Source organism: Juglans regia, chromosome 6 (assembly GCF_001411555.2).
Source record: "Juglans regia cultivar Chandler chromosome 6, Walnut 2.0, whole genome shotgun sequence".
NCBI classification, from domain to species: Eukaryota; Viridiplantae; Streptophyta; class Magnoliopsida; order Fagales; family Juglandaceae; genus Juglans; species Juglans regia.
The window spans coordinates 10,333,521-10,351,112 of NC_049906.1; the positions used below are offsets into that span (position 1 = coordinate 10,333,521).

Below are 17,592 nucleotides of genomic sequence, written 5' to 3' on the forward strand. Positions count from 1 at the left end.
AAAAAAAAATGTCCAAAAAAAAGCCCAACAAAAACCAATAAACTTACATATCAAAACAAACAAACTTATAAATTTGAAAAAAATCACAAATCCAACAAAAAACCAAAATAAACTCACAAAATTAACGAAACCAAGTAATACTCATGCACAGACCCACATGTTGTGGTCTCAGGTTACAGATCTTTATAGCCCATGGTCTTTATAGTGGATTGTTAAACTTGTAGACCAGTCACTCATAGTCACAGTGGGTCTTTGACATACAGACCCACGACAAAAACCGTGGTATTGAGTTGTAGAGACCCATGGCGAAACTGTGGTCTTATCGTCGTAAATTGCAGCTTGGCTTGGAGTACCCACAATAATGGAGAGAACAAAGAAGCTGGTTTAAAAGAAGAGGGAGGAGGAGAAGGGAAACATGGAGGAGAAGAAAAAAGAGAGAAGACGGGATGGTGGCCAATGAGGTGTGAAAGTCTGAAAGGAATGAGGAAAAAGAGATGGGGAGGGGGTTGGCCGTTGGAAAGGAGAGAAATGATAGTAGAGAGATTGAGATAGAGAAAAAAGTGGTATTTATAGTTAGGGTTTTGTGTTTTTAATATATATGATATGATGATTTATATTAAAATATATATTAAAGGCCGGGTGGGTTGGCCCAACTCGGCACATGTCCCCTGGACTTTCAAACGGGCGAATTAAAGCGCGTCTGCCTGTGGAATGCAAGAGGGGTAGCAGCCCTACTCTCCATCACGTAGTAGGCCACAAAGTGTTGGGTTTTACCCTTACCGATTTGCTTTCCATATGTTCATGATCTCATTATATCATATTCGTAACCATCACGATTTATCTCATTACATCACCATACTCCTCATCATTTCATTATCTTTTCATGCCATCATGATCTCATCACATCCTCATCATCTTCATGACTGCCATGATCCATCTCGTTAGATCCTCATCTTCATATTATCATGATCTTATCACATCATCATTGCATCATCTTTTCATATTATCATTATCATTTGTTTTGAGATCATCCTCATTAGTTTCATTATTGTTATAATTATTATTATATATTATTCTCCTTAATTTATTTTTAATATTTGCAAGAGATTTTGTGATTACAGGTTGTTAAGAGATGAAGTTATCTTGAAGTTATAAAATTACAGGTTTGATATAAACCATTTATTGATTTTATCCAATAGATGTGTATTTTTATAAAAATAAGACAAGTGTTGTAAAAATATTTGTATTATTTTTCGCATTCTCTATTACTACTATTGTTGGTAGTTTACTTTGCAAATATCATATATACATAAACTATGTTGTCTCTTATTTGTGATTTGAGAGATAGGCTAAATAATTAGAGAGAAATAGGCACATGAGCTTTTACTATCATTTTGCAAAGCATTCACTCTTCACTAGAGGTGTTACATGCACATGCCCTTGCATGGATGGGGAGAGGGGGGTGGGGGGCTTAACTCCGTGGGTGGTTGCCCTCGTCTGGATATTGGGGGTGGATTAGTGCGACTATCGTTAGACCACCCCATTCAACACCATATTTTCTACAAAATAAGAAAAATATAAAAAATCCAACAAAAAAATCAAAACAAACTCACAAAATTACAGATAAAAGGAACAAATAAATGAAACCAAGTAATAATCGTGCACAGACCCACATGCAGTGGTCACGAGTCACAAATCTTTATAGCCATGGTCGTCATAGTGGATTGCTAAACTTGCAGGCCATCACTCATAGTCATAGTGGGTCTCTAACATACAGACCCACGATGAAAATTGTGGTATTGAGTCCTTGAGACCCACAACCAAATTGTGGTCTTACCGTTGTAGACTGTGTGGCTTGGCCATGAGTACACACACGATAATCGAGAGAATTGAGAAGCTGGTTTAATAAAAGAGAGAAGAAGGGAAATATGGAGGAGAAGAAAAAAGAGAGAAGAGGGGATGGTGGCCATTGAGGCGTGAAAGTCTGAAAGGAATGAGGAAAAGAGAAGGGGGAGGGTTTTGTGTTTTTATATTTTTATTTATTATATATATATTAAAGGCTAGGTGGGCCCAAGGCCGAATCAGACACTTGTCCCCGGGACTTTTAGACGGACGAATTGAAGCTCGTCCGCCTGTTGAATGCAGGCGGGGCGCCTGTTGAATGCAGGCGGGGTAACAGCCCTACTCTCCATCGCATATTAGGCAATGGTGTGTTGGGTTTTACACTTAACGATTTATTTGGCTTAGCTCATTATCTTTTCATATTATTTATCGTCTCATTATCTTTTCATATCATTCGTCAATACATCATCTTTACATATATCTTCATGAATAGGAGTTTTTACTATCATTTTGCAAAGTATCCACTATTCACTAGAGTTGTTACATGCACTTGACCTTGCATGGACGGGGGAGATGGGGGTAGGGGGGCTTAACTCTGTGGGTGTGTAATACCCGAGTCCTACTATGTAGGTCCTTACATTATTTTATTAATTCTTTAATTTAAATATTTTGAGATAAAGATTTTTATTACTTTTAATTATTTTATTTTACGATGAGTATGCTTTATTTTAAAATATGATTTATTAAAATAAATCAAGGGTATTATTTTTAGATTTTGATATATTTTTCCTTAAGTCCTTTAATTTTATTTATTTAAGAAATGACCTAAGTATTCTCTACTATTGGATTGATAGGTGAAAAACATCCTTGAGGTGGATAGATCTCCACCATCCATCTTCCAAAGCTTATACAACTAAATCTCTTTTCACCAGTTTTAGACTTCTAAGGCAAGCCATTAAGCTTTTGACCCAATAGCTTGAAGCCCAATAGCTTTAAGCTAGCTATTGGATTGACTTTTCCTTGCATCCATTGTCCAAAGCAACACAAGGGATAAGGATTAAGAGTACTCTTACCTTGTTATTTTCCTCTTGAGAAGAAGGGAAATTGATGCTTGGCTTGAAGGAGATGAGAGTTTGGTTTCTTGAAGAACAAAAGAGAGGAGAAGAAGAGAGGGTCGGCTTTAGCTTGGAGGAGAAGGTGAAACTCTTTTCTTGCTTTTCCTAAGGGTAGTCGACAGGTTTGGGGGGGGGGGGGATGGGTGCAAGGAAAAGTCAATTCAATAGCTTTTTTAGGAAGCTTATGGGTCAAAAGCTTAATGACTTGCCTTAGAAGCCTAGTACGGGTGAAAAAAGATTTATTTGTTTTGGTCAAAACTTATTACATAAACTTGGAAGATGGATCGTGGAGATCTATCCACCTCAATGATGCTTTTCACCTACTAATCAAATGGTAGAGTACTTAGGCCATTTCTTAAATAAATAATATTAAAGGGCTTAAGGGAAAATATTTCAAAGTCTAAAAATAATACCCTTGATTTATTTTAATAAATTATATTTCAAAATAAAGAATACTCATCTTAAAATAAAATAATTAAAAATAATAAAAATCTTTATCTCAAAATATTTAATTTAAAGAATTAATAAAATGACGTAAGGACCTATGTAGTAGTTGTGAATCCCTTTTCAGTCAGGAGGCAGCATTGGGTGCAGTATTAGTACTACTTACCCAGCATTGCAATCTACCCAATTCATTTGGTACTCATTCGGTACCCTTTTCATTCATTCATATGGCCGTTACGTATTTTCATACATTAAACGGTCAATCCTTTTCATTTAGCAGTTCACTCATGGAAAAACATCATTTAAGAGCATGGGCTTAAACATCATCTTTCATGGCATTATTTTAAAGCATCAGTTCATCCTTAAAATAATAAATATCTATTGTATTTATTTTCCACGAAAAGAAATGTCAAGATTGTACAATAGAAAATAAATCCATTTACATGCGTACAATTTTACATGTGTATAATTAATACTTTGGGTGCGAAAAAAGGGGCTGCCAAGAAGGGCCATTATATATGTATACCTTTGAACATTGCACGCTTTCGTAAAACATCTTTTGTATTGTTTCGTAAGGCAGCGTAAAAGAAAAGCATTTCGTTTTCATTTTGTGTATTTTAGAAAACTCTAGAAGAGTATGAATGCAATACTTAACTGGACTCCATGCTTCTTTCATATCATGCAGTCCATTTATGTGCGTGTCAGATGGTAACCATCGACGGGATAACCGTTTTAGTTGTCGTACGTGGCGATTAAATCCACGTACAGTGGCTGTCCACCATGAATGGTGGCTGTCCACCACGTAAAGTGGTGGTTTGAGCTTAGTGCTAGGCTAGGAAAGGTCAAAGGAGAATGAGGGTGTCCTTATGGTGGCTGGGGTGACAGAACACAGCGGACAGCCACAGTGGCTGAAGGAGGTGCGGCGAATCTAGCTTGGGATAGAGGAACGACCCGTGAGAGAGAGTGGGCATGCGTTAGGGAGGGAGCTCGTGCGTGCTCGTGCGTGTGAGGGGTAGGTTATGGGTAGCCGCGCACGGCGCAAGATAACCCATGCGTTAGGGAGGGAGCTTGTGCGTGCTCGTGCGTGTGAGGTAGGTTATGGGCCTCGGGTCAAGGGGAGGAGGAAGGGGGAGGAAAGGGGAGTACTCGGTGGTCGTGGGTGGCCGTCGTACGCGGCGTTAGTGACCCCATAGAGGACTTGGTCTAGTGTATGCCCTAGGAAGATTGTAAGAATGACACGGGTCAATTAGAACATGGCTCACATTTGCCCATTTGACTGTGCCATGATTCAGCCTTGACAGCCCCTTGACACAACTACTGACATGCCATGACAGCACCTTTGACACTGCCGCTGACATGCCATGACAACACCTTGACACTGTCGTTGACATGCCTTAACAGCCCCATGGCACATGCCTTGACACTATCCCTGACATGCCCTATCACGCCCAGCAGAAGGCACTGGCCTATCTGCATGCCCAACAGTCAGCACCAGCACCCACCAGCCTGCCCAACAGCATCAGTAGGCCATCAGCAAGCCCACAGGCATGCCATGGCACGCCCACACGCCCAGGACAGGCCATGGCGCCCACCTGACAGCCCCATAGGCAATGGCATGCATGCCTAGGATGTCCAATGAGGCTGGTGATTATGCCAGCCCGCTTAGCCTGGCCAGTGCGTGTGCAGTGCGCAACACGCCGAGCCTGGCCAGTGCGCGTACTTCCCGCATGCGCCGCAGTTCCAATCGCACGCCCAGCGCGCGCCCAGCCCAGCACAAGCTAGCGCCCTTATCAGCTATTTCATTATTTATTTTATTTATCAAGGGACCAATTAGGGTTTTCACCTTGTATCCTCTATAAATAGGACCATTAGACATTTAGTTTACATCTTTTGAACCTTTGACAAATTCCTACGTGGGTAAACTTATTCTTGAGATCATCCTTTGGTGCTTGTGCTTGGCACTTGGGCTACTTGGGTGCAATTCGTGAATCCCTAGTAGAGAATTATCACCTTGCAATTCGTGAATAAATGTGATTCAACTTATGTTGTTCTTGCAACTTGGTGCAATTCGTGAATCCAAGTTGTGTTATCTTTGTTACTTTCAAGTTCATTAATAAAGAGGTTTATTTCATCTATGTGTAATTCATGAATCATAGTTGAATTGACTATCTTTTGTTCCATTCCATTATCTTCATTGTTTTTATTTTCCATCTTGTCTATCTACACTTCATATTCATTTGTTGAGTCCATTCATCTTTGTGCATTCTTGACTTGGTGGTGAAGTTGTTCATCATTGTGTTCTTGAATGTTTATATGTGTTCATCCATATTGTTCATCCATTTGATCATTGTCACCTACAAATTTCGACCACCACATTGTTTGCCCTAATTTCCATATTCGGCCATATCCCAAAATACCCTTCATCCAATCTAACTAAGCCCTAGCCGTGAGTCATACTTACCATACTTGGCTTGCCCATAAATCTTCCCAACCATAAAACCCTAGCCGCCCACCTCAAATCTCTATAAGGTAATTCTTTCCTTTTAGGAGTCTTGCCTCCATCCACTCCCACAAACCCTAGCTATCCCTCAAGAGTCCCAATTGGCAACTTCTTTAATTCAAGGAGAGTTGACTCAATATAATCTCATCCCCTGATTCTAGGAGCTTCCTTAGAATCACTCCATCCCTCCAATCACTCCAATTCCTTAAATCTCTCAACTTTTTCCATAGACCTAGTCACCTAAAGACTCCATCTCTTGTCATATTTAAATCCAAATCCTATATTCCTTATCTTATCCTATCCAATCCATAAAGTCAAGTAGCAACCATTGACTCATTTAAACTCCATCTCATCTATCATATCCAATCCCTCAAATCTCTCATTCCCTAGAATCACTCAAAGTTAATAAAAAACTTCCATACTCTTACCTTAGTCGTCCAACCCTAGCCACCAAACCCAAGCCTCACTCTTCAACATCATTTCCAAACCCTAGCATCTCATCCAAGACTCCAACCCTAGTCCAACTCTTTTAATCTCGAAATTCACCCTAGCCACCACACCAAACCCTAACTACACTTCACCATACCAACCCTAATCATCTTCCAAGTGTCTCCAACATCAAGGGCAACTTTCAAGCCATTCCACTTAGCATCAAACACCCATATTCATCACTTAGAACACCCGAACTCACCCGAACTCATCATCATTGTCATTCCATCACTTAAACACTATTCCATTGTCAAAGGCCAAGCAAGTTGGCAAAGTCACTCGGTCATCATCCTTACCAAGGCAAGCTCGTGGTCTTTAGTGTTAGGGACAATATTGGGGTTAGCGGTCGCTAATAGTTAGGCGCTGCGCATGGTGAGGTCGTACGTGAAAGGCTGTGTGCGTGCGTGGGAGGAGGACGACTGCGAGGTGGAAGTTGGCTTCGACGGTGGGAGGTCGCCGGCATGAGGGGAGGCTGTTGGTGGTGGCAGTGAGGTTGGGCGGCATGTGGTGGCACTGAGTTGGAGGTGGACGAATTGGGTGAGAGGGAGAGGGAGGTGTGTGACGTAAGGGAGAGGGAGGAGAGAGAGAGGGGAGGGAAAAGTGAGGAAGAAAGAGAGGGGGGGGGGGGAAGGGGGGAAGAAAGATAGGGGGTCTGGGTTTTAATCCTGATCTTTTTATATTGGGATCTTCAAAACGATCTAACGGTGGAGGATTAAAACATTGATTTGAAAATGCGTAAACATTAACTTAATTAAAAGCACTGAGATAAATTAAGATAGAATATTATTTAAACTAAACTTTAGTTTATAAAATGATGAAGTCTTATTTAATATCTTTAAAAAGATAAAACCATTTAATTAATTAGAGTTTTCAACATAATTTAAATCCCATAATACTTTAAATAACTGAAATAATTTTAATAATAATATTAAAATGATTTTCGACAATTATAATATTTTTGGAGCTTTTCAAGAATATTACAATTGTCGTATTTAAAATCAAGTTTAGTTCAGTAACACTGGAAATATCTCATATAAATATGAGGTACTTTATAATGCACATAATATCTTTAGAAACACGCTATCGAGGTTCGGCACGCATAATGAGACTCGTAGTCACTGGAGAGAAGATCATAATGTTACATAATTTCCGTCCTCGGAACTTGCTTATGTCAAATTTCGTCCCCGAAGAAGGAGCGTTACGTCAGAAAGAATGAGGGGGTGTTACATTCTCCCCCACCTTAAATAAATTCTGTCCTCGGAATTTGCTTACGTCAGAAAGAATGAGGGGGTGTTACATTCTCCCCCACCTTAAATAAATTCTGTCCTCGGAATTTGCTTACGTCAGAAAGAATGATGGGGTGTTACATTCTCCCCACCTTAAATAAATTCCATCCTCGGAATTTGCTTAACGTTCTAGGGATATTGATTAGTGTTCTAGGAATTTGAACAGTGTTCTAAGAATTTGCTTACCCTTACCATGGACCTGTTCATACCTGTCCTTGTGTCGGTTTTACGCGTCTTCATGCACGTTCAACATCTTAGTCATGTCTTGTACATAACTTTGTCCTCACGTCTTGTCACTCGTTCGTCGACATGCATAAAGTTAATCCAAAGTACTTGAGCCCATCTATCACGTAGCGCTCGTACCTTCCATAATAAGATTATTGCCAATAAGGCTTAAAGTTGCCATCTCGTTTTCCGTTTCGATCCTAGCTAAGCTTGTAGTCGTTCATGCGTTTCTTAACGATTACAGTCTCTCTAACGTTTCTAATCCGTTCCTCTATTAGCAAGTAACCTGTCCTACATGCCTAACGTTCCATCATCCATTCCTTATCCTCTAACTACATTCAGTCTCTGATACCTCTTACATTCTATGCACTTAGCATTACTAACTCTTTTTAGTTTCCAGTCTGACATGCATATATTAATTAGGTGAAACTTTGAAAATATCATAGCATTAGGATAAAATACTTTCTTGTACTTACTGCAGGACGAGACATGCCTTGGGAAGACATCAGTCTAGGTTTTTCCTTCATTTGCAGTTCTCTTGTTAAAAGTGTTATTTCTTTGGAAAAAAGTTCTCTTTAGAAAAAAATGTTCTCTCTTTTATTTTGAAAAGAATGCTATAGAGTCTAGCATAACCTGGGCTTTACTATGATACAACATTAGCCTAAAGCCCCGGGCGGACAAGACTCAGCATGGGTGATCATCGATAGGTTGTTCAAGGCAGCTCACTATGTCCTATTCAGATGACCTATTCGATGAGCAAATTAGCAGAACTGTAGGTCTAGGAGATAGTCAAACTGTATGGGATTCCATCCAAAATCGTGTCAGATCGAAATTCATGGTGGACGTCAACGTTATGGAGGAGTGTGCAAAAGAATATGGGAATTAGTATTTCTAAGGGTAGCTCCCATGAAAGGGGTGATGAGGTTTGGAAGGAAAGTCAAGCTAACTCCCATATTTACTGGCCCGTTTGAGATCTAGGAAAGAGTGGGAGTTGTGACTTATAGACTTGCACTCCCTCCACAATTCTCAGCCATCCATGCACGATGTATTTCACATCTCATTGCTTCGTAAGTATGTGCATGATCCCTCCCATGTGATCGAGTACACGCCCTTCTAGTACATGAGGATTTCTCCTATGAAGAAGCATCGGCCAGGATCATGGATTGAAGAGTTCAAGTTCTCCATAGCAAAACAATTCCGATGGTCAAAGTGCTGTGGACCACCACACCGATCAAGAGGCAATGTGGGAGCATGAGGATGGTATGAAGGAAAAATATCCCACCCTTTTTTCTTTGTGGTACGTTCAATCTCGAGGACGAGATTATTTTTAAAGGGGATAGAGTTGTAATATCCGAGTCTTACTACGTAGGTCCTTACATCATATTATTAATTCTTTAAGTTCAATATTTTGAGATAAAATTTTTTATTACTTTTAATTATTTTATTTTAAGATGAGTATGCTTTATTTTTTTAAAATATGATTTATTAAAATAAATCAAGGGTATTAACTTTTAGACTTTGAAATATTTTCCTTAAGCCCTTTAATTTTATATATTCAAGAAATGACCCAATTATTCTCTACCATTGGATTGGTAGGTGAAAAGCATCCTTGAGGTGGATAGATCTCTACCATCCACTTGCTTCCTTGTGATGGAAGGAGGAAACAAAGACCAAAAAGTCTTTGTCCCTCCTCAAGCTTATGGTGAAAGCCCTACAAAAGGAGAAAAGGAAAAAACAAAACTAATCCTAAAGTATCCTATTCCTACCCGTCGGTCAACTCCCAAGAAAGGAATAAAATCTCATCTTCCTTTCTAAGATATGCAACTAAATCCTTTCTTTCTTTCCTTAGACCCGTAAGCTTCCTAAGGAAGCTATTGGATTCACTTTTTCCTAGTACCTATCGTCAAAGGAAAGTCAAAAAGAGAGAAGAAAAAAAACAAAAACTATCCTAAGCATTCCTTCTCCAACCCGTCGGCTACACTAATTAGGAAAAGAACGAAAAAACAAAGTTTCACCTTCTCCTCCAAGCTAAAGCCGATTCTCTTTTCTTCTCCTCTCTTTTGTTCTTCAAGAAACCAAAGTCCTCTAATCTCCTTCAAGCTAAGCATCCATTTCCATTCTTCTCAAAAGGAAAATAGCAAGGTAATAGTACCCTTATTCCTTCTCCTTTGTGTATTTCGAATTTAGCCATGGTTGATCAAGTGGGTTTCCTTTTGATGATTTGTAATGTTTCGGTTTTGGGGTTTAAAACAGTGATATCGTGCTGCTCTTTATCCACACGGCTATATCTCTATTTGGTCTTCCACTTGTGTTTTGAAAGGAGCTAAGAGGTTAAGGTAAAAATCCTAATTTGACTTATTTATTTTTAAGGTGATTTTGGAAGCTCACTAAGTTGTTTTAAGCTTGTGTTTTGATATAGTTAATTTCCTATGTCGCAAATAAATATGTATGCCCTGTTTTTGGCCCAAACCGAATGGTATTGTAGTTGTTTTGTTATGTATTTTCCTATATTTGAAAAATACTATGCTGTTATTAAACTTGGTTTAATCATAAGTGATGATTAAAGTGATTTTAAATTATATATGTTGGTATCATGTGTCTTATGTTGAGGTTTGGTTGGTAATCTATTTTTAGGATGCTAGAGGTTTGGTTTAAAGGTTTTGTTTGGTTCTATAATTTTACATCTTGTTTTTGAAAGGTACTAAATGAGTAAATCATAAGCTTAAGTGTTTAAAGACTTTTAAGTTGCTGAATGGATAACTTTGCTATACCGTATGCTACTTTAATTTTAATGGGAGGTTTTATCTAAACTATTTAACATATTGCTTATGTGAATATGTTATAACTTACTTAGTTTATATATAAGAGATTATTTGGGCATGATGTATTATGATATGCAAAGCTGTCCAAGTATCCCTAAGCCTATGTCATGCCATGTCTTGATGTAAAAATAACCTATTTATGTTGTCCATGTTTAGTTAAATTCTACCTAACCCAAGAGTCCAAAATATTATTGAGCTAACTTTTTATAATGAGTGACCACAAGTTGATTTGAAGAACATGTTTCTTAAGCTTGTTTAGCTTACTTGAAATGGCTAAATCCATTTTAAAGCCCATTGTTGAGAATTTTCAGATTTTATCTCCTAATGCTTACAACTCAAAGTGAGCTTGAACCAGAAAGACCTTGCTTGAAGCATATGAATTCTTAACTACTTTTGATGTAAACTTTTAAAATATCCTTTCCATGGATAGCTAGCATGTCTTAATATTTAAATTATTTCTTTTGTAAGTCGAGGTGAGTTGTAGTCATTGGGTTAATGTTAAGCATAGAAGGGGCGTTAGATTGTAATATCGTGACTTTCTCTTTTAAAGGGAGGGCTAAAGAATTTGTATGAGTATTAACATGCTTATGTTATTTATTGGACTATGAATATTGATGATGGAAGAATTGAGGAGCATAGAGGTAAGTAGCTATGACCATGCTTCTTACACTAAGGGATCGTTTGTTTTTAGAGATGAGATGAGATGAGTTGAAATTAAAGTTAAAAAGTTGAATAAAATATTGTTAGAATATAGTTTTTAATATTATTGATGTTTTGAGATTTGAAAAGTTGAATTGTTTATTTTATTTTGTATAGGGATTTGAGAAAGTTGTAATGATGAAATGAGATGATATGAGATGAGATGAGATGTTTTCTGGAAACAAACGAGGCTAAGTTCTCTTTATGAAAGAATGTCTCTCTTTCTTATTGCAAATGTTTTTCTAAAGAAAAAAGTAAATGAATATAGTATGTACAAGCCCTTTCTTGATAGCCCCTGTTAAGCACCCTATCGATTATAATTGTGTGTATGTGTATAAGGTAATGCATGCACGTAGGTTCTAAGTCATGAGATTTCCATACATGCTCTCTTAATAAACTTATTGATTATTTCTATATGTAGTACAACATAAAAATGTATCTTGTTCATAAAAATGCATGTGCATCGAAGTAAGAAAGATGATGAAAATGTTTTGATTGCAAAGGAAAGAAAATAAATGTCTCATGCCTTATGCTTCAAGAGATGCTTTAAATGAGTTTTAAAATGTACCTATGCATTGATACTTTAAAGGATGTGAATAAAGTATTTTAAAATATCCATACGAACTGATGCTTTAAATGATGTGAAGGAAACGTTTTAAGGTGTCCCTATGAACTGACACTTTATAGATGCCATGAAAAATGATGTTTAAGCTCATGCTTTTTAAATGATGTTTTTTCATGAATGCACTGTTAAATGAAAAGATGATGTTTAAGTTCATGTTTTTAAATGATGTTCTTTCATGAATGAGCTGTTAAATGAAAAGGACTAAAAGGAAAGGACTGACATAAATAAAAGAAAGAAATGACTGAACTAATGAATGAATGAATGTCTTATTGTCTGAAAATACGTAACGGCTATATGAATGAAAACGGTACCAAAGGAATGGGCAAATTGCAATGCCGGGTAAATAGTACTGGTAGTGCACCCAGTGCTGCCTCCTGACTGAAAGGGATTCCCAACCTGTGGCCATGGGCGGTATCCAGGTCCAAAGGAAGACCGCTAACCCTAATACACAGGGCGTAATAGTGTGTACCGACCAAAGAAAGCGAAACATGAAAGCATGGTTATTTCTTAAAATGTTTATATATGAAAGCATGGTTATTTCTTAAAATGTTTATACATGGAAGCATAGTTATTTCTTAAATATTTATGCATGAAAGTATGGCTTATCTCTTAAACTATTGTGCATGAAAACATTATCAAGAATTAGCAAAATGTTTATGTATACATGTTTTCAAAAGAAAAAGAATAGATGCCTAGTATGTTCACTGTATGGTGTACTGCTTACAGAGTATTCAACTTACTTTTGTTTTAAATGTTTTAAATGTCCAGGTAATAATGAAAAGGCTGGGGAGCAAGGCATTACTGCAGAGGGAGAGCCAGACGCTTATGACTTTCCCTAACTAGAATAATTATGTTTATGGATGATGGGTTATGTTTATGTATAGATGTTCTATGTTGGGATGGACTCTAAGAGTCTTTTTTGGATGAATGTTCCAATAGGATGTCTATTAGGTGTTCCCTTTATTAGATCGAAAATTTAGAGTACACGAGTGTCATGTTCATGCTGATTGCATGTTATTAGAAAAAAAAAATGGGAAGTAAAGTATAGGCATGTACATTGCGATCCTGCCCATCCCGAGGTGAGGTGGTGACAAATCTTAGAACTTGTGCATGAGGGAGGGAGAGAGCTTGTGTGTGTGAGGGAGGCTATGGGCCTCGGGTCAAGTGGAGGAGGAAGGGGGAGGGAAGGAGGAGCTCATGGAGGCACTTGGTGGCCGTGGGTGGCCGCGCACAGCGGTGCACGGAAGAGAAATGAGTTTTACCCATTTCGGCTAACTCACCTTGAAAAGAGAGGGAGAGCCGCACGTGGGGTTCACTAGTGGAGGGAAAGAGCTCGCTGGTGTGAGGGGATACCGGTGGTGGTGGTGGTGAGGCCAGGCCGCTCACGGCAGCGCCCGGCTCGGCTGAGGGAGAAACGGCTAGGAGAGGGGTAGCATGCGACGTAAGGGAGAGGGAGGAGAGAGAGAGGGAAGGAAAAAGTGAGGGAGAAAGAGGGGCTTGGGTATTTAATCCACGTCTCTTTATCTTGGGATCCTCAAAACGATCTAATGGTGGGGAATTAAAACCTTGATTTGAAAATGCGTAAACATTAACTTATTTAAAAGTACTGAGAGGAATTAAGGTAGAATATTATTTAAACTAAATTTTAGTTTATAAAATAATATTCCTTCATCATTAATAAAATGATGAAGTCTTATTTAATATCTTTAAAAGAATAAACCATTTAATTAATTAAAGCTTTCAACATAATTTAAATCTCATAATATTTTAAATAGCTGAAATCATTTTAATAAATGATATTAAAATGATTTCCAACAATTATAATATTTTTGGAGCTCTTCAAAACTATTATAATTGTCTTATTTAAAATTAAGCTTAGTTCAATAATACTGGAAGTACCTCATATAAATATTTTCAGTGTATTTAAAACGTTTAGCGTACTTTAGAAATCACGTAATATCTTTAGAAACACGCCATCGAGGTTAGGCCCACATAACGAGGCTCGCAGCCGCCAGAGAGAAGGGGTAGACTGTTGCATAATTTCCGTCCTTGGAACTTGCTTACGTCAGAAAGAAGTAGTGTTGCGTCAAAAGGAAGGAGCGGGGTGTTACATTCTCCACACCTTAAATAAATTTCGTCCTCGGAATTTGCTTAACGTTCTAGGGGTTTACTTAGCATTCTAGGAATTTACGCAGTGTTCTAAGAATTTGCTTACCCTTACTATGGACTCGTTCATACTAGTCCTTGCGTTATCTTCGCACGCCTCCGCGCATGTTCAACATCTCAATCAGTTCTTGTATAGAACTTTGCCCTCACGTCTTGTCACTCATTCGTCGACATGCATAAAGTCAGTCCGAAGTACTTGAGCCCATCCATCACGTAGCGCTTGTACCTTCCATAATAAGATTCTTGCCAGTAAGGCTTGAAGTTGCCATCTTGTTTTCCGTTTCGGTCTTAGCTAAGCTCGTAGTCATTCATGCATTTCTTAACGATTACAGTCTCTCTAAAGTTTCTAATCTGTTCCTCTATTAGCAAGTAACCAGTCCTACATGCCTAATGTTCCATCATCCATTCCTTATCCTCTAACTACGTTTAGTCTCTGATACCTCTTACATTCTATGCACTTAGCATTACTACCTCTTTCTAGCTGCCAGTCTGACATGCATATATTAATTAGGTCATATTTGAAAATATCATAGCATTAGGATAAAATACTTTCATGTACTTACTGCAGGACGAGACATACATTGGGAAGACGAGTCTAGGTTTTTCCTTCACTTGCAGTTCTCTTGTTAAAAGTGTTCTTTCTTTGGAAAAAGTTTTCTCTCTTTAGAAAAAGGTTTTCTCTCTTTGAAAAGAATGCTATAGAGTCTAGCATAACCTGGGCTTTGCTTTGATACCACTATGTAACATCCTGGCAAGGCTAATGTTGTGGCAGATGCCCTCAGCAAGAAGTTTTCTTCTAGTACCCTTGCGAGCATGTACACCCTTCAGAAATTTATTCTCCTAGACATGGAGAATCTAGGAGTGGAGATGGTGAGGGATGTACAGGCGAGGTTAAGTACCCTAGTTCTTAGTCCGACAGTATCAGACCAAAGTAAAGCTACTTAGAGTGAAGATGTCAGCCTCTGGAAGATCAAGACAGAGGTTTCAAAAGGGAAGCAACTCGCTCGCCTTTATGGTTTTTGAAAATGGGTCCTTGCAGTTCAAGGGGAGACCTTGTGTACCAACAGAGAAAGAATTACGGGATCTACTACTGAGGGAGACACACATGTCTTTATACATAGTGCACTCGAGTAGCACTAAGTTGTATTGAGACCTGAGACAACACTATTGGTGGATCGGAATGAAGATGGATGTATCTAATTTTGTAGCTCAATGTTGACGTGCCCGATGGTTGAGGCCGAACATCAAAGGCCTTTAGGAACACTACAACCAGTGTTGATCCCAGTTTGGCCATGGGACAGATTGGCATGGACTTCGTAATAGGATTTCCTAAAGTCCCGGGCAGACAAGACTAAGCATGGGCGATCGTCGATAGGTTGTCCAAGATAGCTCACTTCATCCTTATTCAGATGACCTATTCGATGAGCAAATTAGCAGAACTGTAGGTCTAGAAGATAGTCAGACTACATGGGGTTCCATCCAAGATCGTGTCGGATTGGGATTCGTGGTCCACGTCAACGTTCTGGAGGATTGTGCAAAAGAATCTAGGGATTAGTATTTCTAAGGGTAGCTCCCATGAAAGGGGTGATGAGGTTTGGAAGGAAAGGCAAGCTAACTCCCAAATTTATTGGTTTGTTTGAGATCCTGGAAAGAGTAGGAGTGTAACACTCGACCCAAAATTGGTATAGTTGGACTATGGATTTTATTTATTTATTTATTTGAACTTGATATTTTAGGTTTTTATATTACGGATTTGAGTAGTGATTTTCTTTTTATTTGGAGATCTTGGCCGTTTATTTTTTTAACCAAAAAAAAAAAAACTTTCGGTTTATGAACAATTACTCACCCGCACGACTCTTTTCTTTCCGCATGCACGTTACCTCCTTTTCTCTAGGGTTTCTCCATCGCCAATAAACACATATATATACATACGCACCTGCATGTTAGTTTACAAAGCCTAGCATAATTCTTCAATAATATAATTAAACAATTATTTTAATTATATTCTTACTTTCCTTGTGTTTAAACAATATACTAATGGCATCCAGCAGAAGAAAACATGCGAGAGATCAGACTGGCCAAAGTAGTGGAGCAGCTCATGCTTAGGAGACGAGGTCTATACATGTTGAGCGGTAGATCATTTTGGATGACTTGTACGATCTTTCATGGGAGGGACGAAGCATACAGTCCATCATCACCTACCGGGGATGGACACTAATCTATCAGTAACGGGGGACTGCATATCTAGAAATGGTCGGTGAGTTTTACCGTGCCATGGAAGAGCATGACGCTGATGCCCTGTGGTACACCTTAGCGGTCTTGGGGTGATTATTACTTTCTCTCTCCCACATTTTTGCTGAGTTCCTTGATCTTCCGCATGTGCCCGATGCATATCCTGTTGCGGCTGCAGTGACTACACCGGGAGTAGCGATTGCACCATCTGATTCGGACACACCGGCCGCATCCTCATCGCTAGCGCTGAATGTAAAGCCAAATACTAGTTCGGATGAGGATCTACCTGATGATGGTCTCACAGACGATCAGGTTCGTCAGCTAGTGTGAGACCCTTTGGCTCCTCCATATGATGGGAGCAAGGTGATTTGACAGGCCGACTGTATAGCATTTTTCAGAATGCTTAATTTTATTGTTGGGTATAACATCGATCCGAAAAAACACAAGACTGATTTTGGGATCGATTGAACCAGATTTTTGTTGTGGATAGCACGGGGGGACCCCATTGATCTGACATTGCATTTCTTCCTCCTCATTCGATCAGAGTCATGCTATTCTAATGGAGGTAGTCTATCATTTGCACTGTTGATATCTAACGTCCTATACCGATCGAGGGTTACAGTGTCTGGGATAGAGCGGAGGTTGCCATAGATGGGGCCCATTAATAAGATCACATTCAGCAAGAGTAAGGAGCACTTGCGGAAGACTGCACCAGACAAACCTAGTGGCACGCAGACTGACCCAGCTTCTAGTAGTATTGTTGGTGTTGAGAGACAACCTCTTGGAGCTACTTTGGATAAGATACGAGTTCTGTTTGTGGAGTTCGTTGAGCCCATAATGGAAAAGCTTAGGTATCTGGATGGACGTATTAAAATGTTACAAGAGGATTTTGATCTACTTAGCAAGTAGATCGTTTTAGTTATTATTTTACTTTCTTATATTGTATTGAACATTATATATTTGGGATGTAATTAATGTTTGGTTTTTATTTTTCGTGTTTGCCACCTTGTATATTTTTTTCATTTTACTTACCGTTCATCATAATATAAAAAAATGAGATTATCATTAAAGTTATATTTATATAAATTTAACATAAAAGAAATCACTATAAAATTTTGAAATTAATTACATAAAATTAATTTATGAA

General features: G+C 38.6%; 1 long non-coding RNA gene across 1 annotated transcript; it reads left to right on the forward strand.

Annotated features, from left to right (window-relative positions):
• The first annotated feature begins 9,904 nt into the window (after positions 1-9,904).
• Positions 9,905-13,091, forward strand: LOC109010344. Its single transcript, XR_001999195.2, has 3 exons — positions 9,905-10,043; positions 10,155-10,237; positions 12,816-13,091. It is a non-coding gene; the product is annotated as an uncharacterized LOC109010344 (long non-coding RNA).
• Positions 13,092-17,592: the final 4,501 nt, after the last annotated feature.